At 35.6% G+C, this 27,651-nt stretch overlaps 7 long non-coding RNA genes across 8 annotated transcripts in view; all 7 read left to right on the top strand.

Annotated features, from left to right (window-relative positions):
- The window catches only part of LOC131267774 (uncharacterized), a 53,211-nt gene extending 33,828 nt beyond the window's left edge, over window positions 1-19,383 (top strand). The window contains exons 2-4 of the long non-coding RNA XR_009178388.1: window positions 19,009-19,082; window positions 19,167-19,240; window positions 19,305-19,383. This is a non-coding gene — a long non-coding RNA (uncharacterized LOC131267774). The remainder of the gene's footprint in view (window positions 1-19,008; window positions 19,083-19,166; window positions 19,241-19,304) is intronic.
- Window positions 19,384-19,580: 197 nt separating this feature from the next.
- Window positions 19,581-19,973, top strand: LOC131267775 (uncharacterized). Its single transcript, XR_009178389.1, has 3 exons — window positions 19,581-19,655; window positions 19,741-19,814; window positions 19,899-19,973. It is a non-coding gene; the product is annotated as an uncharacterized LOC131267775 (long non-coding RNA).
- Window positions 19,974-20,056: 83 nt separating this feature from the next.
- On the top strand, window positions 20,057-20,567 carry LOC131267776 (uncharacterized). The gene is made up of 3 exons (XR_009178390.1): window positions 20,057-20,131; window positions 20,216-20,289; window positions 20,375-20,567. It is a non-coding gene; the product is annotated as an uncharacterized LOC131267776 (long non-coding RNA).
- A 1,441-nt stretch (window positions 20,568-22,008) lies between these two features.
- LOC131263938 (uncharacterized) lies at window positions 22,009-22,543 on the top strand. 2 transcript variants are annotated; one of them, XR_009178267.1, is made up of 3 exons: window positions 22,009-22,083; window positions 22,327-22,400; window positions 22,465-22,543. It is a non-coding gene; the product is annotated as an uncharacterized LOC131263938 (long non-coding RNA). The 2 variants fall into 2 exon arrangements; XR_009178266.1 differs by lacking the exon at window positions 22,009-22,083 and adding an exon at window positions 22,168-22,242.
- Window positions 22,544-22,740: 197 nt separating this feature from the next.
- LOC131263939 (uncharacterized) lies at window positions 22,741-23,133 on the top strand. Its single transcript, XR_009178268.1, has 3 exons — window positions 22,741-22,815; window positions 22,901-22,974; window positions 23,059-23,133. It is a non-coding gene; the product is annotated as an uncharacterized LOC131263939 (long non-coding RNA).
- A 242-nt stretch (window positions 23,134-23,375) lies between these two features.
- LOC131263937 (uncharacterized) lies at window positions 23,376-23,751 on the top strand. The gene is made up of 3 exons (XR_009178265.1): window positions 23,376-23,450; window positions 23,535-23,608; window positions 23,673-23,751. It is a non-coding gene; the product is annotated as an uncharacterized LOC131263937 (long non-coding RNA).
- A 2,804-nt stretch (window positions 23,752-26,555) lies between these two features.
- On the top strand, window positions 26,556-26,931 carry LOC131265765 (uncharacterized). Its single transcript, XR_009178300.1, has 3 exons — window positions 26,556-26,630; window positions 26,715-26,788; window positions 26,853-26,931. It is a non-coding gene; the product is annotated as an uncharacterized LOC131265765 (long non-coding RNA).
- The last annotated feature ends 720 nt before the right edge of the window (window positions 26,932-27,651 follow it).

Below are 27,651 nucleotides of genomic sequence, written 5' to 3'. Positions count from 1 at the left end.
TTATATTTTTGCCGGCTAATTGTCAAAGTCTCTGTACTCTATTACTTTCCAGCTAGTTGCCTCTGCGTGTGGTGGAGGCCTATGCTTTGGAAAGGGAGACTGGGTGCTTCAAACTTTCGGATATGGCAGTGAGTGAGATAAAAACCAACGAGGTTACTCTAGTCGGAGTTTGATTTAACACTAAATTTATTTCAACATTGATTCCGTTTATATACCAGCATTTCTTCATGGTATTTGTGCTTATACAATACAATGTTTTAAATGTATGTGTGTGGCAGGTGGCGAGAAGAACTCGTGATCCTTCTTTTGGGTTTTTCTTCCTATCCACTTTATGATGTGACGCATTGCCTAAACATCCCGTTATCGTTGCGTCGTGGCCTTAGTCCGTTTTCTATGTTTATTTGGGATCAGGATCGCGATCGGTAACGGGAGTTTACATGTTGGATTTGTTTACGGCACCGATCTACATATTCATTCCGTTGGTACATTGCGTAATCGCTGTTCCCTATGCCACGTGTTCGGTTCGTCCTAAACAAATGCGCGATCGACCCATGCGGTCGATGTATGTTGATTTGGGCATCTCGATTCCGGTACGTCGTGTCCCTCTCGGAAAGTTCTTTATTTGGACAAACGATCGTACTGGATACTGAAATGTTACAATTTAAGGTGGGGTATTGCCTATCAACCCTTTCGTTTTCCTTTTGGTGCATCGTTTCTTAAGTTTTATGGTTCTGAGCCGTTTGAGTTCAAATTGGCCGTTTTATTGTGTTTTGTCCTCGAACTCATCGTTGGTGCAGCAACATTAACTTAACCTATAACGAGTCCATCGAGGGATGGTAATAAAACTGGATTCGAGTTGGACTATCTGTTGACGTGCTGGTAGGTTTTTGTTTGATATTGTTAAATAAGCATGATTTTAATCATTAACTTAACCTATAACGAGTCCATCGAGTGATGGTAATAAAACAGGATTCGAGTTGGACTATCTGTTGACGTGCTGGTAGGTTTTTGTTTGATATTGTTAAATAAGCATTATTTTAATCATTAACACGTTGACTGCCATGGCTATCATTTTTGATAGCCAGTGATGTTTCCTGGGGGGCCATGGCTATCATTTTTGATAGCCACCTACCATGATTTTTGAAGTACTATATCTTCTAAATGACAACTCTTACCTACAAATCCTTTGGTAGTTACATAGTTTCATCTCTTGTCTAGCTTAATTTGTGGTTGGTTTTACAATAACTGTAGTATGAAAAAAGTTACAAGCTGTTTTAGTGGAAGGTTTTCGTTTATTGAATCACATGTGAATTGCTTTGTCTCTTTCGCTAAATGTCGTTGCGTGTCTATTGGGTGAACGAGACGGATGCAGTCACGCTGCTAATACGTAAGCCGTGTATTGGAGAAATCTTGAGGCGCTATATATTTAATAATAACGCCAATAGAAATAAACAATAAGGTGTTAAAGGCAAAAAACCAGAAAAATATCAATTGCCGAGCTGTGTGTGTGCGCTTCGAGCACCTGTGCACTTCCCAGCAGGCCATGGCTATCAAAAATGATAGCCAGCGATATTGTATGAAGAAAAAGTTTGGCCTGCAGGGAAACATGACCAAAATCAGCGTGGCAGTCAACGTGTTAACTTTATCTCGTTATAGGTTTTATCCATACATTGTCCATCGGGTGATGGTAATAAACAGGATTCGAGTTGGACTATCTGTTGACGTGCTGGTAGGTTTTTGTTTGATATTGTTAAATAAGCATTATTTTAATCATTAGCACTTCTAATCAAGTAGGTCCCGCGAAGGAAGACCTCCTAGCTTGGTTATCGGTGTGTAACGGGAAGTTATATTTCTGCCGGCTAATTGTCAAAGTCCCTGGACTCTATTACTTTCCAGCTAGTTGCCTCTGCGTGTGGTGGAGGCCTATGCTTTGGAAAGGGAGACTGGGTGCTTCAAACTTTCGGATATGGCAGTGAGTGAGATAAAAACCAACGAGGTTACTCTAGTCGGAGTTTGATTTATCACTAAATTTATTTCAACATTGATTCCGTTTATATACCAGAATTTCTTAATGGTATTTGTGCTTATACAATACAATGTTTTAAATGTATGTGTGTGGCAGGTGGCGAGAAGAACTCGTGATCCTTATTTTGGGTTTTTCTTCCTATCCACTTTATGATGCGACGCATTGCCTAAACATCCCGTTATCGTTGCGTCGTGGCCCTAGTCCGTTTTCTATGTTTATTTGGGATCAGGATCGCGATCGGTAACGGGAGTTTACATGTTGGATTTGTTTACGGCACCGATCTACATATTCGTTCCGTTGGTACATTGCGTAATCGCTGTTCCCTATGCCACGTGTTCGGTTCGTCCTAAACAAATGCGCGATCGACCCATGCGGTCGATGTATGTTGATTTGGGCATCTCGATTCCGGTACGTCGTGTCCTTCTCGGAAAGTTCTTTATTTGGACAAACGATCGTACTGGATACTGAAATGTTACAATTTAAGGTGGGGTTTTGCCTATCAACCCTTTCGTCTTCCTTTTGGTGCATCGTTTCTTAAGTTTTATGGTTCTGAGCCGTTTGAGTTCAAATTGGCCGTTTTATTGTGTTTTGTCCTCGAACTCATCGTTGGTGCAGCAACATTAACTTAACCTATAACGAGTCCATCGAGTGATGGTAATAAAACTGGATTCGAGTTGGACTATCTGTTGACGTGCTGGTAGGTTTTTGTTTGATATTGTTAAATAAGCATTATTTTAATCATTAACTTAACCTATAACGAGTCCATCGAGTGATGGTAATAAAACAGGATTCGAGTTGGACTATCTGTTGACGTGCTGGTAGGTTTTTGTATGATATTGTTAAATAAGCATTATTTTAATCATTAACTTTATCTCGTTATAGGTTTTATCCATACATTGTCCATCGGGTGATGGTAATAAACAGGATTCGAGTTGGACTATCTGTTGACGTGCTGGTAGGTTTTTGTTTGATATTGTTAAATAAGCATTATTTTAATTATTAGCACTTCTAACCAAATAGGTCCCGCGAAGGAAGACCTCCTAGCTTGGTTATCGGTGTGTAACGGGAAGTTATATTTCTGCCGGCTAATTGTCAAAGTCCCTGGACTCTATTACTTTCCAGCTAGTTGCCTCTGCGTGTGGTGGAGGCCTATGCTTTGGAGACTGGGTGCTTCAAGCTTTCGGATATGGCAGTGAGTGAGATAAAAACCAACGAGGTTACTCTAGTCGGAGTTTGATTTATCACTAAATTTATTTCAACATTGATTCCGTTTATATACCAGAATTTCTTAATGGTATTTGTGCTTATACAATACAATGTTTTAAATGTATGTGTGTGGCAGGTGGCGAGAAGAACTCGTGATCCTTATTTTGGGTTTTTCTTCCTATCCACTTTATGATGCGACGCATTGCCTAAACATCCCGTTATCGTTGCGTCGTGGCCCTAGTCCGTTTTCTATGTTTATTTGGGATCAGGATCGCGATCGGTAACGGGAGTTTACATGTTGGATTTGTTTACGGCACCGATCTACATATTCGTTCCGTTGGTACATTGCGTAATCGCTGTTCCCTATGCCACGTGTTCGGTTCGTCCTAAACAAATGCGCGATCGACCCATGCGGTCGATGTATGTTGATTTGGGCATCTCGATTCCGGTACGTCGTGTCCTTCTCGGAAAGTTCTTTATTTGGACAAACGATCGTACTGGATACTGAAATGTTACAATTTAAGGTGGGGTATTGCCTATCAACCCTTTCGTCTTCCTTTTGGTGCATCGTTTCTTAAGTTTTATGGTTCTGAGCCGTTTGAGTTCAAATTAGCCGTTTTATTGTGTTTTGTCCTCGAACTCATCGTTGGTGCAGCAACATTAACTTAACCTATAACGAGTCCATCGAGTGATGGTAATAAAACAGGATTCGAGTTGGACTATCTGTTGACGTGCTGGTAGGTTTTTGTTTGATATTGTTAAATAAGCATTATTTTAATCATTAACTTAACCTATAACGAGTCCATCGAGTGATGGTAATAAAACAGGATTCGAGTTGGACTATCTGTTGACGTGCTGGTAGGTTTTTGTATGATATTGTTAAATAAGCATTATTTTAATCATTAACTTTATCTCGTTATAGGTTTTATCCATACATTGTCCATCGGGTGATGGTAATAAACAGGATTCGAGTTGGACTATCTGTTGACGTGCTGGTAGGTTTTTGTTTGATATTGTTAAATAAGCATTATTTTAATTATTAGCACTTCTAACCAAATAGGTCCCGCGAAGGAAGACCTCCTAGCTTGGTTATCGGTGTGTAACGGGAAGTTATATTTCTGCCGGCTAATTGTCAAAGTCCCTGGACTCTATTACTTTCCAGCTAGTTGCCTCTGCGTGTGGTGGAGGCCTATGCTTTGGAAAGGGAGACTGGGTGCTTCAAGCTTTCGGATATGGCAGTGAGTGAGATAAAAACCAACGAGGTTACTCTAGTCGGAGTTTGATTTAACACTAAATTTATTTCAACATTGATTCCGTTTATATACCAGAATTTCTTAATGGTATTTGTGCTTATACAATACAATGTTTTAAATGTATGTGTGTGGCAGGTGGCGAGAAGAACTCGTGATCCTTATTTCGGGTTTTTCTTCCTATCCACTTTATGATGCGACGCATTGCCTAAACATCCCGTTATCGTTGCGTCGTGGCCCTAGTCCGTTTTCTATGTTTATTTGGGATCAGGATCGCGATCGGTAACGGGAGTTTACATGTTGGATTTGTTTACGGCACCGATCTACATATTCGTTCCGTTGGTACATTGCGTAATCGCTGTTCCCTATGCCACGTGTTCGGTTCGTCCTAAACAAATGCGCGATCGACCCATGCGGTCGATGTATGTTGATTTGGGCATCTCGATTCCGGTACGTCGTGTCCTTCTCGGAAAGTTCTTTATTTGGACAAACGATCGTACTGGATACTGACATGTTACAATTTAAGGTGGGGTTTTGCCTATCAACCCTTTCGTCTTCCTTTTGGTGCATCGTTTCTTAAGTTTTATGGTTCTGAGCCGTTTAAGTTCAAATTGGCCGTTTTATTGTGTTTTGTCCTCGAACTCATCGTTGGTGCAGCAACATTAACTTAACCTATAACGAGTCCATCGAGTGATGGTAATAAAACAGGATTCGAGTTGGACTATCTGTTGACGTGCTGGTAGGTTTTTGTTTGATATTGTTAAATAAGCATTATTTTAATCATTAACTTTATCTCGTTATAGGTTTTATCCATACATTGTCCATCGCTGTCCATTGACACGTTGCTGTATCAAGCTTTCGTTAAAGATTATCTCATTACGTTTGTTCGTCTACTACTTGGGATCGATCAGGCCCCGAGAAGCGGCTTTCTTACCTCGGTAAGGTCAGAAAAATCCTGTCAAAAGCTCATACCAAACATGATAAAAGCTCCTGTTATAAATTATAACATTAACATCGTTCCATGTATAGTAAAATAATCAAAGTTTAATAATTTTTCATCAACCTATAGGTTTGATGTGTACTATCAAACCCATAAAATTACAAACCAGTTGATTAGTTTCAATAATATAGTTTTATGGATTCAACAAAAAAATCATCAACTGTTATTTCACAACTTGTACTATAATTCAACGTTTATTTATTCTATCTTGCACTACGCTACATTTACTTCTTGTTTAATATTGCAGATGAAGATTACAAAAGACAATATGTGGATTCGAACATACGGTCGGCTGTACCAAAAACTCTGTTCCACGCCATGTGAAATTCCTATTGGTATCTACCGAACGCAGGATACGTCAAGCGCTGATGCATCACATGTGAGTAATTCACCTATCGCCGAAAAGTGGCGTCCGTTTGGATCATTTGGGACCTTTAAATATTGTGTGCGGTTGCGACCATCGGTGAGGCCAATTCATTGAAGGCCAGCAAAATAAACGAACTAGACAAAAAATCCAAAATAAACTACATACAAAAGATGTCTTAGAATCTCTTTTGCTCATCTCATTTTTTTATTATGTAAATCGTTGCTGTCACTCATTTGCAATTTATCAATAATTCATCTCACTTTTAGTTATGTTTTATGTTTATCATCTTGGCTTACATTAACAAATAGTTGACCATGTCGAAAAAGTTTCTTACTTCCAAAACGATTTTTTGTTAAAATTAAATTGTTGATTTCGACTTTTTTCTATTTATATCTCCCGTTCTGTTTTTTTGTACTGTTTTTGTTACCTCTCTCAATCTCTTAATAATACCCCGTTTTCCCTGTCAAGTTTATTTAAATTATAACAGCCAAACGAGAAAATTTACTTACTCACATTCAAACTTGACCAACGTATGTTATAGCCTAAACACACTGGTCATCAATGGTGGCATTGCTAAAGCCACTGTACTGTCAAACGAGTTGGTGAAATGAGCTTGCTCAATACACTAGATTGACAGTCTAGTGACTTTGCCAAGCCACCATTGGTGACCAGTGTGATAAATCAATTACAAAACATATAGAACTTCAGCCGCTTTTTTGCATAACGGTATGAGATTTTTACGAAGATTTCCCGCATACCTCAAGTATGTTTGTCAATACTTTTTAAACCAACTGTCACAACAATGTCGGAGGAAAAAATGGCTTTGACCAGTCCTCTCTTTTAACTGATTTTGATAATACACATCGTGTTGGGAAATATGATGTACCCAAAGAGGTATAAGTCTTCGATATTAAAATTCTATCAATATAATCTTCTTCGTATCTATTACAGTTTGACTTTTCATTTTGTTTGTTGAAATTTTATTCTTTTCGAATCATTACATCATTATAATCTTTCAACTTGCTTTACTTAACTTTCTAGACAAGGTTTGCTCTATTATGGCCCTTTTTTTCTTCAACTTTATTCAATTCTAGTGTAATTACTATACATCTTCGTCTTACAAGCCTACCTGAATTTAAAGTTATTTTTATAATTCATCAAACAACACTAAGTAAAAAGAGTAAAATATGTCTTAAACCAATGTTGGACGAGTTATTTGATCGCACACGCACACAGTGAGTTTTTATACTAATATTGTTCATTTTATGCATTACTAAACATTTTCCAATTTAATATAATTACAAAATATAAATAACTTATTAGTTAGATTTCACTAGTTTTGAACGATGTTTAAAAAGTTTTTTACTAACAAATTATCTATCTTTTTGTTATAACAATCAGCAACTGTTTGAGAGTATTGATCTAACTGAAGCAAATGAAATGATATAAATAAACTTTTAGGCGTATTCAATTTATCATGTAATTATAGGATTTCATACAGAGAGATTAGTAAACTAAGCGTGATGAAACCACGGTTTATCGTATTGGCCTCCATTACAATGCAGATGCTAGTTATATTTATCCTGCAACGTCATACTGAAATCATACTAAAAAGTATTTTCTTAGAATTCATTCGCACTGTCACATGGAACCTTCCATGACATTTGTAATATTTTTAGATGCTTTAGTAATTTTGACGCTTCTGGTAGAATGTATTATATTAGCTGAGTTCATGTTAACCACATGGAATGCGCATTACGTGAAAAGATGTAATATCATTCTTTTTGACTGTATTGTAATCATTGGGGTAATTGCTTCTTAGTAAATTATGTAAATTACCATTTCAGTCAATTACATTTCAATAAACATTTACTATATGATATGGAAAAGACCATTTTAAAAGAACTACTTTAATAGATTTAGAGTTGTTGGTATCATGACTCAGTTATCGGCAATTTTTGTCTCTCAACATTGTTGACCATGAAAAATGTTAATGTGCGCATTACATGTTGTCAAAAAAGTCCGCTTTTATACTACCTACACTTTCTGCCTTCAAGTAGTGTGCATTTATGTTTATACTATAAATCATGGTTCATTTTACGTTTTTATATCACTCCCAATTAGTATTGATGAGCTTGTCGAGTTAAACTAATTTTCCATCTGATTTGAAATCTGTTCATATTCTATTTATTGCTCGCTTTTGAAAATCGCGCATGTTTTAATGATTGAAAAATCAATACAAATCACCTAAACATGTAGTATGAGGAAGAAGTGGTTACAACCACCGCCACCGCTAGCAGCACCTCAGCCAGCGGTGTACCGATCAAGGGCATTGCAGAAGCGAACCTTCGAGGTGTAACCTATCGTCCACCACCAGCGCCGATTCGCAAATCATCGTCTTGCCTGGCTGGATGCACCGCGCGTAAAGGATCCAGTGTAAGTTCTTTACTTTATCACTGTCTCTCATTTATGTATGCTCTTTCTGGACACCACCTACGTTTTCCACACTACCTCAGTCTCTTAGCTCTCTGTTCCCCGTTTAAAAAAAAACTCTTTTTGTTAGAACTAAATTCACTACGCTAAAGCACGTTTTCAATTGTTGTGTGCAAGTTTTGCAACAATTTTCCAAAATAAAACACTTCAAAGGCAAACTAAAAAAAATGGTTAACTTACACAATGCTTTAAAACAACAAGATACCCTATTAAATATAGGGCGTTTTAATAGTAATTATGTGGCCTTGACGGTTTATTTTTGAGCAGATCTTATAAGCAGTGTTTTACTCTGTTTGTATAAACACACTGTTATGTTGTTATGACGCAGGTCACTAAGGCAAGGCAAATTGATTGAATTGCAAAAAAGAATGACGCCTGAGATGGTGAAATGAGCCTGTTCATACCCCAAGCTATCATTGTGTGGGATTTCCTGTATTTGACGTGTTTATCTTGATTTGAAAATGATAATTGTTTCTTGATTTTCTATCAATAAATTAGATCGATAGTTAATTAATAATCTTGCAGTTTTTAAGGTCTCGCAGGTTTACAAACGATTGAATTGTTATGTGAATATAATTTTTGTTTGCGAGAATTCAGACAAGTCCAGGTAGTAGTTCTAAATTGTCAAGGTTTGATGTAGATTTGGACGGAGGCGTGTACGTTCCGTGCTTCTTCTCACAACGCAGCATTGATTGAAATTCATCTGAACAACACTTGGTTACAACGAAATGGGACAACGTGCAACACAGCGCGTGAAACAATCGATGTTTTGCGTAAGCTATTATCAGGGATGGTTCGTTTACGCATCGATACGTCAATTGCCACCAATATCATGTGATATCGATACACTTTTTCTTGTAGGGTTGTTACAATGATGCCATATTATACATATACTGGCATTGGTAGCAAAAAAAATCGCGTCGATATCTCACAATTTTTTTTTATTTAACTCTAATGATAGATAATACCTAATGAAAGAGCCTTTAGCTGCGTAAATTGGAGTGTTAATCAGTTGTTAATGTTAAATTTTGTATCCTTCGTCATTGAATTTTATTTACAACAATACTATCGTAAGGATATTTGTCTTAAAAATCATTTTATTTTCATATTTCTGTAACGCTTCCAACTTTTATGCTCTGGTTGCTTCGAAAGTGGTAGTTTAATTGATCGTACCGTTCACAAACTAATTTTTATTCATTTTTTATTTATTGTACATTTTTGGTTTATATTGTTCTACCGGTTCTATCGCTCTTTATTCTGTCGGTCTTCAAATATTGGTCAATATACATAGTCTTGCACTATAAGTAAGAACATGTAATAAGCGTTATTGTTATAAAATGTCTTCCAAATAACGAACGATTCTTCTTCTGCTATGGTGTAACGACTATCTTGTAAAGACTGTCAACTTTAGAGGGTCTTGCCTCTGCGCTCATGCACAGCGCATTCGCTCAAAAGTCTGAGATCCTCAAAAAGAACTTCGTTTGACAATAAAAGTTGAACCTTGATCGAATACTGTCTACTGTAGAGGGTCTGTGCCTCAGCGCTCATGCACTTTCTTTGACTAGCGTATCCGCTCAAAAGTTGAACCTTGATCGAAAGTATGAGAAGGAAGACATAAAGATCTTATGACATCGTAGTTTAGATATTGCATTTGCACATATTGGATTCATTGCAACAAACTCAATCATTTGGTTATTTTCATATACATTGTGAAAATTAATCAACCTACCGAAACGGTATGTACCTACGCGCTACAAGTCCGACTGTCGAGTTACAATCAACTTGAAAATCAATTAACAGTTGTTCTTCTTTAGGTGAGATTATAAAATAAGTTTAGAATATTATTCTTGTTGTTCCATTATGCACCCTTTTCAAACATGTGTATACTGGAAGTTCCAGTAACAGTTTAAATAAAAAAGCATGAGTAGTGTAAACTATTTGCTCATTGGTTAAATCACTTGGACTCAATGATCGAATTTAACAGCGATGGATAATACCAAGCAAATGTCGGATGGAATTCCGTAAGCAGAGATGACATTCTGCAAGCAAGGAATACCACATGTTTTACTTCAAGTGTCATATATGTTACAAGCTACGTTGCACCGTCATTATTTTATTATTCAGTATCTTTAGTATGCAACACAAACACTATTAGAGCATATATGTTTTTTTTGCTGTGTAAAAAATCACCTCACATCAATGAAATATATTCGATTCTATCAATTCGACGTGATTCAATTTAAAGATGACAATGAAGATATTATTTTCGTCACATATCCCATGTAAAAATCCATACGACATCACTGCATACATCACATGCATAACCACTGTAAAATGTAGCATATGTAGGTTAATGGTACAGCATTCCTATGTCATAACTACTTTCTAACGTTTACTAAATATTACTTCATATGTTAACCTAACAAACTATGCATTTTACGTTATCATTATTTGAGTTTACAAATTTTATCCCGAATTGTTGATGTATATTGGTGGAGGCTTTTGTTTCGTTCAATTTTATACTGTGTTTACATCATTCTATGAAGCACAACAACGCTTCTATTCGCACACTGTGGCGCACTGAAGAAAAACAACGCGACTTTATAGCAACAGTTTCATAACACCTTTTTAAGATGGGGTTTATTCTTTTTTCTTTTTTTTCTCAACCGCAACAAAATTTGAAATTATATGCGGAACGCCATCTACGTTCCTGGGGCTGTATCTGTTCCTGCTCGTGTTAATACTTTTTTGCAGTATTCGATTAACATAGCCGACGAAGCACGAGATAACCACGTACAGCAAATCGAACGTGCTGAGATCGCTAATCTGGTACGCAGTCAATGGAATCATTAAACTTACCGAGCATCGATTACGACGACGTGAGCGAAAAGCGAAATCATCTCTCGTATGTCATTATCAATCCGTCGTGTGATCTGAAGCTAGAAGAAGGGGATATCATGTAATAATTGTACAAACAGTAGTAATCAAGTTTTCACGTATTGCTTCTTTTTTCAGCTACCTTGTACGACCTTCTCCATTCTCTGCGCAAAAAACGTTCGAGCCCCACAACTCACGGCGCAAATCCAACATATCTTTCTGTTCCAACATCAATCTAGCGGCGGCGGCCGGCTCACGTCGCGGCTCTGGCATCGGTCTGAACACCATCGGAGGACCGCAGCCGATGTCAGGTTACGTAACGCCCCGGGCGCCTCCGCTGGTCACAACAAAATCGAATTCTCTATCTCTTCCAAATAGTCCTAATGCATTGGGACAGATGCGAGGAAGGAGTATTCCTTGAGGGTATGCACCTGAAAAGCCGAGGTCCCACTGTAAATGATGTGAGATGCTTCGTTTCGTTTTTTTCTCATAGATTGACAGTGACATTCTCCTACGACGCTCCAATTCACTGAGGCAAGGACTACCGAACATTGGAGCATCGGGACGACGAAAATCATCTTTGGAGGAAATTGGTATAAGTCACTTCGCTACACTCATGCAGGCAACAAACCATTCTAATCCGATAAAGATAGCTCTGAATGGCAGTATTGGCTTGGAGGTAAGGCGTCGTTAACGTATAGAATGTGTATCAAATTATATTTATTATTTATGCTTCAGGTAACTCCTCCGGAAGAACCTCTTCCTATCATTGGTGTTCCTTGCTTAAGCGGTGGAGTTAATCCTTCGACACTCGGCGGTTCGGGGCTAGCAGGATCGACGATTGGTGGGTCTACTCTTGATGGTTCGTCGCTCGGCCTAAGTACTGCCATCGAGTCAAATAATAGCGTGTCTACACCCAACATTCAGATGCAAAACGAATCTTCGTCACAACCACAGCATTTACATGGAACGATAGTATGATACAACCTAAAGTGGCTCCGCTCAGCGGTGCGCAGCAACAAGTGGATATAGAACAAGCCAACTATCCATCCTGTTAAGCAAAAGTATTAGCCTAAAAGACTCACACATTTCGAAACATTTCATTGCAACTATAAGTTAAAATCTTGTAGTTTGAGCGGTGAAATATGTCGTGGTACTCCCGCAAACTCCTCAAGATAGCTGATTACTAACCCAGTACCATAAAATCATATAAGATCGATGCAAACAGATGAAATTAAAGAGGTAGGAAAGGCAACTAGTAACGTACAGCAATCAAGGATAGAACTATATGGTAGTATGAAACATGACCAACGACAATGAATCGCGAGCGCAATAATATAGCGTGAGAGGATGGATCGAGTTGCTTCTAAGTTATAACGTAGATACAATTACTAGAACAGCTGGTATAAAAAGGAGGACCGAAGGATAAAATTAGGTAAATTTTGTACTAAAACAATAAAGAAGTAAACGATTACTTTAAGTAGATATGAGAAGATTACCAAAAAGAGATGTTCTAGATGTCAAAAACGTGGCTATGCTTAATAACAGCGACGGGAAGTGGGAGCAAGGTTGGAGAGGATGAAATTACTAATTGATGGAATCTTTACGTCTTCTTCTTTGGCAACCGCATCCGGTCATGCCTGCCCTTTAAGGGCTTACTGAACTTTTACCCTTTACGTACGTGAATAGCAAGTCCCGGTCTCAGTTGGGATTTAAAATGCGCTGACAGGGTAATCCAGCACTCGTGGTCCGGTTTTCTAACTGGCGTAGCCGCGTAACTATCCTTGCTCTTTTATACAAAATATATACAAAATTATCATTACCATTCACGGGAAGCTTTACCAGTCCAAATCGCATTTTTATTAAAACTAGAAGTTGCTATATTCAAGAATATGGAAGTTAATAGATTTTCAATAGAAAGGATGTCAATAAAATGGGCAACTAACGATCGAAAAGAGCAATCATATCGTATAAAAAGTTAAGACGGTCAAAATGTTGGGCGTGTGTCGAATTTCCGCCGTGTTTCCTTCATTAATATATATCAACATTATATATTCATGATTTAATTTCTTGCTTAATTACTTCATGAAGAGAATTGTACCATTGACTTCTGTCAACAACCAAGAGTTAATTTTAATAAAAATCGTCGTGCAATAATAGTACGGTGCGTAGGTTAGAGTTAAGCAAATATTTACAGAAGTCTAACGATCGTCCGAATTATGCGTCTAACCCTAAAAAACCGTTATTTTTTATGATAGCAAGCAAACACAGTTGACTTTGTAAATTACGTGTGTTCCATTTTTTTATCTTTTTCTTTTTCATATTTATTCAATATCCATAACCGTGACTTCTCTGACTTCCTATGAACCTGCAATATATGGTTGTCAAAACTACAACCTGCCCAACAAACCCACGCTTTAATCCGACACACGAACACAATGGATTGAAGTTGTTGACACCTTATTACCTTAGCTAGTAAGCTCACATACTCTTAAGGAGTGTGTACGGTACATTTTAGTTTATTAATTAGAAAATTGTCTCAAGCTGGCCCGGCATAATTTGAAAACCGGCATCTGGGCCAGAAATTCAAATAGGAGTCTAACTCAACTTCTTCTTTTATCTGCAAAAACTGTATTATAGAAATAAGATACCACTGAAATCATGAAGTCCCCACTTATTAATTGTGATAAATTCCCAACCTTAACCCACATTATCACCAAATATAAAAATTACAAAACGAGTACACCATCATTTGCATGCTATTTAATAGCCTTAACTACACTTTGCTGTAGATTGCAGCTGAAGGTCAAATTCGCAATAAGCGGTTTACATCAGGTATCTGGTTAAGTTTATTTTCCAAAAACGAAGTTAGCAATTGATTTAGAAAATGTTGTTCATAGTAGTGCATTTGGAAAACTTTTTGGCTCATAAGAAAAAGTAGAGATAGTATTAAAATAACTCGGGAATCAGAACCGTCGAAACTCCTATATTTTTGTACCCTTACCATTTACACTTTATACAATTTTGTTTTCCTATTTTGTATGATGAAAACCTTATGAAGTATACAAACATTAAAACTAAACGCAAACTCACATAATAAGATTTTAACCAACAACTGCGAGATTGGTGTAAATAAAATTGTACAGACAAACACGTAGAAATAAATTAAGCATAAAACATAATCTAATACAATCATCACAATGAAGGATACGTTGGCAGTGAGTGGTTCTTATTTTAGATTTGACGTTGTTCCTCTATCACTCTCATTAAAACTACACCAAACAGGGGGTAGACATTATAAATGCTATTTGATAAAAAGAAAAATAAAAACATCGCTTTGGTATACTGTAATCGCTTTACAATGCTAAAAAGGTATTTAACAAACTGGTAAATACAACGTTATAAGTCTGTTCTTTGAAAATCGCTGTCAATGTAAATTATTTGGCAAAAGTTTATTAACGATATATCTTGTACAAGTTTACGCAAATGAAATGCAATTGACCTGAATTATGAACTAGTTGACTTATTTTTTACATATGGCATAAGTTTAAACACCATCTCATTAACAAGCAACATGAGACCAATTAACAAAAACTTTTGATTAAACAAGTGAGTAAAAGGAATGAAAGTAAGCATAGTAAACAAATTTCATATTCATATAAGCTTGCCAATAGATATGCTCATAGAATGAGGATATCACAATCACCTTAAATCATTTAGAGGTCCAAACACAGAGCATTTAATATGAAAATATAAATAGTTGAGTAGGCCTTGAATCATTACGAACTTGAAATTACATTAAAATTACTAAGTCAAATGGAATTTTTATTGAGAGTGGCCAAGTTCATTTCAAATATGCTATAATCTCTCAAAAAATGCCTTAAATTGAGTTCTAGTGAAAAATAAGCATCACAACCGAATGGAGTAGTAACTCGTAGTAGGAGCCTTCATTGATTGGTCTTTTGTATCATACTTTTAAAGCTATAGTTCTACGTTTCCATTCGAAAAAGTAGGCACTTGTTTTAAGAACTGCGATTGTCTTCGTCGATGATAAAGATAAGTGAGAGGTCAGTCAAAGTAAATCATTTTGATATCTCTGGAAGCAGTCGTATTTTTCTAGACAAAAATTTCGGCACTATGTCACACAAATAGAATCGTAGTGGTCTTTAAAGTCTCAGACCTTATGCTCATGCAACTCATTCTAGAAGACAGCCTTTAGATCGAAAAAAAACCTTATAAATTTGAACTTCGTAAAACAAGACAGCTGTATTAATTGAAGAATATAAATAAACTTTTATTAAATCTTGATCAACTCGAGCGTAATTTTATTTCATTGTGGTGTTTGCACCAAAACTTTAGAAATATAATTTAAATAAGAAAATTGATGAAATCAATAAGCAAGAAGTGTCTCCCAAGCCTCCCATTTTCAGATGCTCAGTTAGAAACAATGTTAATGCAATACGACAGGTGAGTTCATCTTCAAGTCTTGTTTAGGTCCTCGGTAATGTTCTTGGTAATCAATCAAATCTCTCTAATGAGTAACACAAATCATCGTCGACATGGTTTTACCAAACATTAGTTTTAATTTTTTTTAGTAAGAAATCGAAAATTGGAACGAATATTAGAAAAATCCAACAAAAACTCAGGCAAATTTTGGTAACCCTACGATCGTGAGAAAGGGAGGCGGGATACAACGCATACAACGGTTTGGCTAATAATGGCCAAAATTCGATGTGGATATATTTATTTTGTTGCATTTTTTGTAGTATTCGTTCCAAGTTTGGTGACGATCGGCCGATCCATCCCGGAGCTACACTCACCCCGTTGCCAGCCCCCTTCCCGCCATCGGAGATACGAGTAATAGTGAGTTAAGAATGGGGTTAAATTAACTATAAAACTTATAAAGTACTATTCATCTTATTTTTTTTTTGTGATATTTGAAAGAACCTTTTAAGAGAAGTATTGACTAGAGTAAGAAATTTGCTACTTTCTATAAAACACAGCAATGATTTATGTGAGATCAAATGTACATAAATTAAAACGAATAGTTACCACTAATTTGTGTTTTGTTTTAGCCGGTCGTTTTGATCACTAGCTTTTTGCTCGGTTTCATGGATTTCACTATTTATTTTCTTAGGTGAAAACTATCTGGTAGAAAAATAATTAAATTGTTGTCTTATAGAAAACGCTTTTAACATTTTTTCCAAGTCCAGTTGGGCAGAAAATATAATATTTCGAAACATTCGGCTTTAACAAGTCAGCCCAATGAATTGTAAGTCATAGTATGCTTGTTACGGCGCGTTCTAGCAAACAGGCCCCGCGAAGGTAGACCTCCTAGCTTGCTATTCCGCGTGGTAACGGTTTTTTAAATGAAAGTAGGGGAAGGATTACTGATATCTGCCGGGGGACAAAATTGTCGAAGTCTCTGACTCTCTATTACCATCAAGCTAGTTGCCTCAAGCTTATGACGGAGGCCTATGCAACAGATGGGGAGAGTTGATCTTTTCGAACTTTCTTTCAGTGGCAGAATACCAGCGAGTGTAGCGGTCAAAATAACCTACGAAGTGAATCGTCTGAGTTTCAACTTAACACTGATTTATTCTATGATTTGTTTCTGTTTATATACCAGAATTTCTTCATGGTATTTGTGTACGTACAAAGTTCGGATTACTTAAATGTATGTGCGTGGTGAAAAGGATCGGTGATCCTTTTTTGGGTTTTTTTACCGATCGGTTTTTCCCTGAATATTCTACCCACTTTTTTATGCGTTGTATCGCCTAAAATATTCTGTTACCGGCGCGCCGTGCCCTTTGCCTGCTTTCTTGTTTATTTGGGTTCCGGATCGCGAGAAGTAACGAGAATTTACATGTCGGGTTCGTTTCGTGGCGCCGATCGATAATTATTGTTTCTGATCTACCCTAAACTGATGCGAAATTGTCCTATGCGTTTGTTATCTATTATTCTAGGCATCTCGTTTCCGGTACGTCGTGTCCTTTTCGAAAGGTTTTATTTGGACCAACGATCATACCGGGTACTGAGATGTTACAGTTTATGGTGGGTTTTTTCCTATGTTGTGGTTCGACTCAAGGGGGCAGCGTTATAAGGTTCTTGGGTTTTATGGTGCAGTTCCGTTCGGGTTCAAACTGGCCGTTTTTATTTTGTTTTTGAGTCTTTTCCGTTGAGCACCTCGTTGGTGCAGCAACAATGTTGATGCATTATTTCGGCCTGATTCGTAATGCACATGCTTGGGGCCATGATAAAATTTGAAATTGTTTTAGAAACCAATTTTTCCTCGTATTTTGATGATCCTCAAATTTTTCCCATGCTTTGCTACGTAATGCTGTTTGGTAATGTTTGCCATAAGTGTATGCTCTTAGTAATTTTGAGCGTGTTTCTAATGGTGGTCAAATTGAAAGTGTCAATCATGCTCGGTAAATTTGCGATTGTACACATACAATTAAAAAACCTTGAAGTGCAATTAGCTGTTTCAATTGAATCCGATTATTTATAAATAACATTATTATTGTAATGGATTGTGGAATAACACATATCAGTAGATTAGATAATGGTAAGTTATCGGATTTTTTAATAGGTTTATTGTCTACATATGTGGTCTGATTTATTCTTCTTCTTGGCGTAACGACCGTATTTGGTCATGCCTGTTCTTTTGAGGGCCTACTAGACTTTTTTCCTTTGTGTACGTGGATAGTTTTCTAACCAGCTTCACCGCTCGGCTGTCTCCCAACTGATTGATCTAATCTGATTGATCTAATATGTGCTACAATGGTACAACGATAACGGTGTGAAATTCATATCAAAAACTCTGAATCCACCGAATTGCCCCAGATCCACTCAATAGAACGATATTGGGCAATAATGAAACACAAATTAAAGAAGAAGGGAGCAGTAACTAAGGACATAATACAAATAAAGAATTGGTTTAATTTACTGGCCAGAACAGTGACTTAAGCTGCTGTGCCCCAGTTGATGGGCGGTATCAACAGAAAAGTGCGAGAATTTCTTGGTAAAACCGAAACATAATTTTTGTAATATTTCTTTTAAATATATTATATCAAAACCTATTATTCATTCGAACAAAGTTAATCAATTGGATTGCTGGTATAAAAAATACACGCAATACAAAGTGCCCCATTTCTAAATGAACCAAGCCTTAGAAGGCCTGCTGATTGGCTATATCAGCAATTGCTTGGTCAGGAAGTGGGAGGAGGCGTATACAGTGATGAGGCAATAGATTGGTAACAAGGTATGCATAGCTAGAGGTACATAAATTGTGAGAGAGAGAGGGAAGATCGACCGAGGTAGTTAAAGTGTTGAGGGTACCTCCTGGTGCGCCTGTGCTCCTGGTACAAGTCGGAGCGGTAGAAAAATGTACAAGTGTCGGGTACCAGTCTGGGTAAACTACCAGGCGGAGGTAAAATACCAAGGTGTATACAACAAATACCAAGGTGTATATACCTCAAATACCAAGGTGTGTATGATCATGTTTTTAACTACTAATTAGTAGGCGTGACGAAAACAGTGTCATGGCGTAAAGATGGCGTAAAGATGGCGGTAGCTTTTGCCTAAATCTGCTGCCGCGATGGTGGCTTCTTTTTGATATTCGGCTCGTATTAGCTCGCCAATTATTGTGCATTGCGCATCAAAACATGAAAGAAAATAAGCCAAGTGTGAAAAACGAAGAGAATGTTTGTTTCATCTTGTAAATAAAAATAAATTAGAGAATTAAATAATAAGAATTATTTTAATCATTAACTTTATCTCGTTATAGGTTTTATCCATACATTGTCCATCGAGTGATGGTAATAAAACAGGATTCGAGATGGACTATCTGTTGACGTGCTGGTAGGTTTTTATTTAATAGTTTTAAGTTAGCATTATTTTAATCATTGACTTTATTAAATACACTACAACTTTATCTCGTTATAGGTTTTATCCATAGATTGTCCATCGGGTGATGGTAATAAAACAGGATTCGAGTTGGACTATCTGTTGACGTGCTGGTAGGTTTTTATTTAATATTTTTAAGTAAGCAATATTTTAATGATTAACTTTATCTTGTTACAGGTTTTATCCATACATTGTCCATCGGGTTATGGTGATAAAACAGGATTCGAGTTGGACTATCTGTTGTCGTGCTGGTAGGTTTTTTTATTTAATAGTTTTATTTAGTATCTCGTTTTAGGTTTTATCCATAGATTATCCATCGGGTGATGGTAATAAAACAGGATTCGAGTTGGACTATCTGTTGACGTGCTGGTAGGTTTTTATTTAATAGTTTTAAGTTAGCATTATTTTAATCATTGACTTTATTAAATACTACTACAACTTTATCTCGTTATAGGTTTTATCCATACATTGTCCATCGAGTGATGGTAATAAAACAGGATTCGAGATGGACTATCTGTTGACGTGCTGGTAGGTTTTTATTTAATAGTTTTAAGTTAGCATTATTTTAATCATTGACTTTATTAAATACTACTACAACTTTATCTCGTTATAGGTTTTATCCATAGATTGTCCATCGGGTGATGGTAATAAAACAGGATTCGAGTTGGACTATCTGTTGACGTGCTGGTAGGTTTTTATTTAATAGTTTTAAGTTAGCATTATTTTAATCATTGACTTTATTAAATACACTACAACTTTATCTCGTTATAGGTTTTATCCATAGATTATCCATCGGGTGATGGTAATAAAACAGGATTCGAGTTGGACTATCTGTTGACGTGCTGGTAGGTTTTTATTTAATAGTTTTAAGTTAGCATTATTTTAATCATTGACTTTATTAAATACTACTACAACTTTATCTCGTTATAGGTTTTATCCATAGATTGTCCATCGGGTGATGGTAATAAAACAGGATTCGAGTTGGACTATCTGTTGACGTGCTGGTAGGTTTTTATTTAATAGTTTTAAGTTAGCATTATTTTAATCATTTACTTTATTAAATACACTACAACTTTATCTCGTTATAGGTTTTATCCATAGATTGTCCATCGGGTGATGGTAATAAAACAGGATTCGAGTTGGACTATCTGTTGACGTACTGGTAGGTTTTTATTTAATAGTTTTAAGTTAGCATTATTTTAATCATTGACTTTATTAAATACTACTACAACTTTATCTCGTTATAGGTTTTATCCATAGATTGTCCATCGGGTGATGGTGATAAAACAGGATTCGAGTTGGACTATCTGTTGTCGTGCTGGTAGGTTTTTATTTAATAGTTTTATTTAGTATCTCGGTATAGGTTTTATCGAGTGATGGTAATAAAACAGTGGTAATAAACAGTGATGTGATGTAGTGTGATTTGAGAAATAAAATAAATGAATATAAGGTATAATAAATATAGGGGTAATATATTGTAAAATCTGACGAAAGAAAAGAAAGAGAATATAAGGTATAATAAATATAGGGGTAATATAAGGTACAATGTGACGAAAGAAAAGAAAGAGAATACAAATTAAGTAGCTTCTATATATTTTAATTTGAATAAATCTGCCTTCCATCCATTCCATCCAATTAATAGTTCGTTTTGGCAGTGGTGTACGCAGCCACCTTTATGATAGTTGGTGCTGCCTTCGGTGCAGTTGGTGCTTGCCGGTGCAGTTGGTGCTTGCTGCCACCGTCATGATACATGTCAGACAACCTACAACATATTGAGCTGGCAATTTATATTTTTCCTCTCTCATTAATAAGGATTTATTTATAACGTTAGTGTAGTTCTTTTTTCTATCAGTATTTATTGTATTGTTACTATTTTATATTGACCGGATGTCGATCCGAACCGGTTATCATACGTTATACAAACCTTGTTAATAACCGCATGGCTGACAGATTGTCATCTGTCATCTGTCATCTGTGATGTGTGTCAAGTGAAAACATGTGCATACGCATAGTGAAGCGCTCGCATAGTGAAGTGGTTCAAAAGTGGAACGCAGTGGCAAAAAGTGGAGCACAAAAGTGCATAATGCGTGTGCGTGAGTGAATGCAGTATGCATCGGGTGCAGTGCGTAGTGCGTAGTGCGTAGTGCGTAGTGCGTAGGCTGTGTGTTGCTGTGGCTAGCTTAAGAGGTTAAGAAGTGGAACGCCGTGGCGTTGTTGACGTGCTGGTAGGTTTTTATTTAATATTTTTAAGTAAGCAATATTTTAATGATTAACTTTATCTTGTTACAGGTTTTATCCATACATTGTCCATCGGGTTATGGTGATAAAACAGGATTCGAGTTGGACTATCTGTTGTCGTGCTGGTAGGTTTTTTTATTTAATAGTTTTATTTAGTATCTCGTTTTAGGTTTTATCCATAGATTATCCATCGGGTGATGGTAATAAAACAGGATTCGAGTTGGACTATCTGTTGACGTGCTGGTAGGTTTTTATTTAATAGTTTTAAGTTAGCATTATTTTAATCATTGACTTTATTAAATACACTACAACTTTATCTCGTTATAGGTTTTATCCATAGATTATCCATCGGGTGATGGTAATAAAACAGGATTCGAGTTGGACTATCTGTTGACGTGCTGGTAGGTTTTTATTTAATAGTTTTAAGTTAGCATTATTTTAATCATTGACTTTATTAAATACACTACAACTTTATCTCGTTATAGGTTTTATCCATAGATTATCCATCGGGTGATGGTAATAAAACAGGATTCGAGTTGGACTATCTGTTGACGTGCTGGTAGGTTTTTATTTAATAGTTTTAAGTTAGCATTATTTTAATCATTGACTTTATTAAATACTACTACAACTTTATCTCGTTATAGGTTTTATCCATAGATTGTCCATCGGGTGATGGTAATAAAACAGGATTCGAGTTGGACTATCTGTTGACGTGCTGGTAGGTTTTTATTTAATAGTTTTAAGTTAGCATTATTTTAATCATTGACTTTATTAAATACTACTACAACTTTATCTCGTTATAGGTTTTATCCATACATTGTCCATCGAGTGATGGTAATAAAACAGGATTCGAGATGGACTATCTGTTGACGTGCTGGTAGGTTTTTATTTAATAGTTTTAAGTTAGCATTATTTTAATCATTGACTTTATTAAATACACTACAACTTTATCTCGTTATAGGTTTTATCCATAGATTGTCCATCGGGTGATGGTAATAAAACAGGATTCGAGTTGGACTATCTGTTGACGTGCTGGTAGGTTTTTATTTAATATTTTTAAGTAAGCAATATTTTAATGATTAACTTTATCTTGTTACAGGTTTTATCCATACATTGTCCATCGGGTTATGGTGATAAAACAGGATTCGAGTTGGACTATCTGTTGTCGTGCTGGTAGGTTTTTTTATTTAATAGTTTTATTTAGTATCTCGTTTTAGGTTTTATCCATAGATTATCCATCGGGTGATGGTAATAAAACAGGATTCGAGTTGGACTATCTGTTGACGTGCTGGTAGGTTTTTATTTAATAGTTTTAAGTTAGCATTATTTTAATCATTGACTTTATTAAATACTACTACAACTTTATCTCGTTATAGGTTTTATCCATACATTGTCCATCGAGTGATGGTAATAAAACAGGATTCGAGATGGACTATCTGTTGACGTGCTGGTAGGTTTTTATTTAATAGTTTTAAGTTAGCATTATTTTAATCATTGACTTTATTAAATACTACTACAACTTTATCTCGTTATAGGTTTTATCCATAGATTGTCCATCGGGTGATGGTAATAAAACAGGATTCGAGTTGGACTATCTGTTGACGTGCTGGTAGGTTTTTATTTAATAGTTTTAAGTTAGCATTATTTTAATCATTGACTTTATTAAATACACTACAACTTTATCTCGTTATAGGTTTTATCCATAGATTATCCATCGGGTGATGGTAATAAAACAGGATTCGAGTTGGACTATCTGTTGACGTGCTGGTAGGTTTTTATTTAATAGTTTTAAGTTAGCATTATTTTAATCATTGACTTTATTAAATACTACTACAACTTTATCTCGTTATAGGTTTTATCCATAGATTGTCCATCGGGTGATGGTAATAAAACAGGATTCGAGTTGGACTATCTGTTGACGTGCTGGTAGGTTTTTATTTAATAGTTTTAAGTTAGCATTATTTTAATCATTGACTTTATTAAATACTACTACAACTTTATCTCGTTATAGGTTTTATCCATACATTGTCCATCGAGTGATGGTAATAAAACAGGATTCGAGATGGACTATCTGTTGACGTGCTGGTAGGTTTTTATTTAATAGTTTTAAGTTAGCATTATTTTAATCATTGACTTTATTAAATACACTACAACTTTATCTCGTTATAGGTTTTATCCATAGATTGTCCATCGGGTGATGGTAATAAAACAGGATTCGAGTTGGACTATCTGTTGACGTGCTGGTAGGTTTTTATTTAATATTTTTAAGTAAGCAATATTTTAATGATTAACTTTATCTTGTTACAGGTTTTATCCATACATTGTCCATCGGGTTATGGTGATAAAACAGGATTCGAGTTGGACTATCTGTTGTCGTGCTGGTAGGTTTTTTTATTTAATAGTTTTATTTAGTATCTCGTTTTAGGTTTTATCCATAGATTATCCATCGGGTGATGGTAATAAAACAGGATTCGAGTTGGACTATCTGTTGACGTGCTGGTAGGTTTTTATTTAATAGTTTTAAGTTAGCATTATTTTAATCATTGACTTTATTAAATACTACTACAACTTTATCTCGTTATAGGTTTTATCCATACATTGTCCATCGAGTGATGGTAATAAAACAGGATTCGAGATGGACTATCTGTTGACGTGCTGGTAGGTTTTTATTTAATAGTTTTAAGTTAGCATTATTTTAATCATTGACTTTATTAAATACTACTACAACTTTATCTCGTTATAGGTTTTATCCATAGATTGTCCATCGGGTGATGGTAATAAAACAGGATTCGAGTTGGACTATCTGTTGACGTGCTGGTAGGTTTTTATTTAATAGTTTTAAGTTAGCATTATTTTAATCATTGACTTTATTAAATACACTACAACTTTATCTCGTTATAGGTTTTATCCATAGATTATCCATCGGGTGATGGTAATAAAACAGGATTCGAGTTGGACTATCTGTTGACGTGCTGGTAGGTTTTTATTTAATAGTTTTAAGTTAGCATTATTTTAATCATTGACTTTATTAAATACTACTACAACTTTATCTCGTTATAGGTTTTATCCATAGATTGTCCATCGGGTGATGGTAATAAAACAGGATTCGAGTTGGACTATCTGTTGACGTGCTGGTAGGTTTTTATTTAATAGTTTTAAGTTAGCATTATTTTAATCATTTACTTTATTAAATACACTACAACTTTATCTCGTTATAGGTTTTATCCATAGATTGTCCATCGGGTGATGGTAATAAAACAGGATTCGAGTTGGACTATCTGTTGACGTACTGGTAGGTTTTTATTTAATAGTTTTAAGTTAGCATTATTTTAATCATTGACTTTATTAAATACTACTACAACTTTATCTCGTTATAGGTTTTATCCATAGATTGTCCATCGGGTGATGGTGATAAAACAGGATTCGAGTTGGACTATCTGTTGTCGTGCTGGTAGGTTTTTATTTAATAGTTTTATTTAGTATCTCGGTATAGGTTTTATCGAGTGATGGTAATAAAACAGTGGTAATAAACAGTGATGTGATGTAGTGTGATTTGAGAAATAAAATAAATGAATATAAGGTATAATAAATATAGGGGTAATATATTGTAAAATCTGACGAAAGAAAAGAAAGAGAATATAAGGTATAATAAATATAGGGGTAATATAAGGTACAATGTGACGAAAGAAAAGAAAGAGAATACAAATTAAGTAGCTTCTATATATTTTAATTTGAATAAATCTGCCTTCCATCCATTCCATCCAATTAATAGTTCGTTTTGGCAGTGGTGTACGCAGCCACCTTTATGATAGTTGGTGCTGCCTTCGGTGCAGTTGGTGCTTGCTCGGTGCAGTTGGTGCTTGCCGGTGCAGTTGGTGCTTGCTGCCACCGTCATGATACATGTCAGACAACCTACAACATATTGAGCTGGCAATTTATATTTTTCCTCTCTCATTAATAAGGATTTATTTATAACGTTAGTGTAGTTCTTTTTTCTATCAGTATTTATTGTATTGTTACTATTTTATATTGACCGGATGTCGATCCGAACCGGTTATCATACGTTATACAAACCTTGTTAATAACCGCATGGCTGACAGATTGTCATCTGTCATCTGTCATCTGTGATGTGTGTCAAGTGAAAACATGTGCATACGCATAGTGAAGCGCTCGCATAGTGAAGTGGTTCAAAAGTGGAACGCAGTGGCAAAAAGTGGAGCACAAAAGTGCATAATGCGTGTGCGTGAGTGAATGCAGTATGCATCGGGTGCAGTGCGTAGTGCGTAGTGCGTAGTGCGTAGTGCGTAGGCTGTGTGTTGCTGTGGCTAGCTTAAGAGGTTAAGAAGTGGAACGCCGTGGCGTTGTTGACGTGCTGGTAGGTTTTTATTTAATATTTTTAAGTAAGCAATATTTTAATGATTAACTTTATCTTGTTACAGGTTTTATCCATACATTGTCCATCGGGTTATGGTGATAAAACAGGATTCGAGTTGGACTATCTGTTGTCGTGCTGGTAGGTTTTTTTATTTAATAGTTTTATTTAGTATCTCGTTTTAGGTTTTATCCATAGATTATCCATCGGGTGATGGTAATAAAACAGGATTCGAGTTGGACTATCTGTTGACGTGCTGGTAGGTTTTTATTTAATAGTTTTAAGTTAGCATTATTTTAATCATTGACTTTATTAAATACACTACAACTTTATCTCGTTATAGGTTTTATCCATAGATTATCCATCGGGTGATGGTAATAAAACAGGATTCGAGTTGGACTATCTGTTGACGTGCTGGTAGGTTTTTATTTAATAGTTTTAAGTTAGCATTATTTTAATCATTGACTTTATTAAATACACTACAACTTTATCTCGTTATAGGTTTTATCCATAGATTATCCATCGGGTGATGGTAATAAAACAGGATTCGAGTTGGACTATCTGTTGACGTGCTGGTAGGTTTTTATTTAATAGTTTTAAGTTAGCATTATTTTAATCATTGACTTTATTAAATACTACTACAACTTTATCTCGTTATAGGTTTTATCCATAGATTGTCCATCGGGTGATGGTAATAAAACAGGATTCGAGTTGGACTATCTGTTGACGTGCTGGTAGGTTTTTATTTAATAGTTTTAAGTTAGCATTATTTTAATCATTGACTTTATTAAATACTACTACAACTTTATCTCGTTATAGGTTTTATCCATACATTGTCCATCGAGTGATGGTAATAAAACAGGATTCGAGATGGACTATCTGTTGACGTGCTGGTAGGTTTTTATTTAATAGTTTTAAGTTAGCATTATTTTAATCATTGACTTTATTAAATACACTACAACTTTATCTCGTTATAGGTTTTATCCATAGATTGTCCATCGGGTGATGGTAATAAAACAGGATTCGAGTTGGACTATCTGTTGACGTGCTGGTAGGTTTTTATTTAATATTTTTAAGTAAGCAATATTTTAATGATTAACTTTATCTTGTTACAGGTTTTATCCATACATTGTCCATCGGGTTATGGTGATAAAACAGGATTCGAGTTGGACTATCTGTTGTCGTGCTGGTAGGTTTTTTTATTTAATAGTTTTATTTAGTATCTCGTTTTAGGTTTTATCCATAGATTATCCATCGGGTGATGGTAATAAAACAGGATTCGAGTTGGACTATCTGTTGACGTGCTGGTAGGTTTTTATTTAATAGTTTTAAGTTAGCATTATTTTAATCATTGACTTTATTAAATACTACTACAACTTTATCTCGTTATAGGTTTTATCCATACATTGTCCATCGAGTGATGGTAATAAAACAGGATTCGAGATGGACTATCTGTTGACGTGCTGGTAGGTTTTTATTTAATAGTTTTAAGTTAGCATTATTTTAATCATTGACTTTATTAAATACTACTACAACTTTATCTCGTTATAGGTTTTATCCATAGATTGTCCATCGGGTGATGGTAATAAAACAGGATTCGAGTTGGACTATCTGTTGACGTGCTGGTAGGTTTTTATTTAATAGTTTTAAGTTAGCATTATTTTAATCATTGACTTTATTAAATACACTACAACTTTATCTCGTTATAGGTTTTATCCATAGATTATCCATCGGGTGATGGTAATAAAACAGGATTCGAGTTGGACTATCTGTTGACGTGCTGGTAGGTTTTTATTTAATAGTTTTAAGTTAGCATTATTTTAATCATTGACTTTATTAAATACTACTACAACTTTATCTCGTTATAGGTTTTATCCATAGATTGTCCATCGGGTGATGGTAATAAAACAGGAT

Source organism: Anopheles coustani, chromosome 2 (genome assembly GCF_943734705.1).
Source record: "Anopheles coustani chromosome 2, idAnoCousDA_361_x.2, whole genome shotgun sequence".
Taxonomy (NCBI): Eukaryota; Metazoa; Arthropoda; class Insecta; order Diptera; family Culicidae; genus Anopheles; species Anopheles coustani.
The sequence above is the reverse complement of the archived record's forward strand: the minus strand, read 5'-3'. Positions and strand labels throughout refer to the sequence as shown.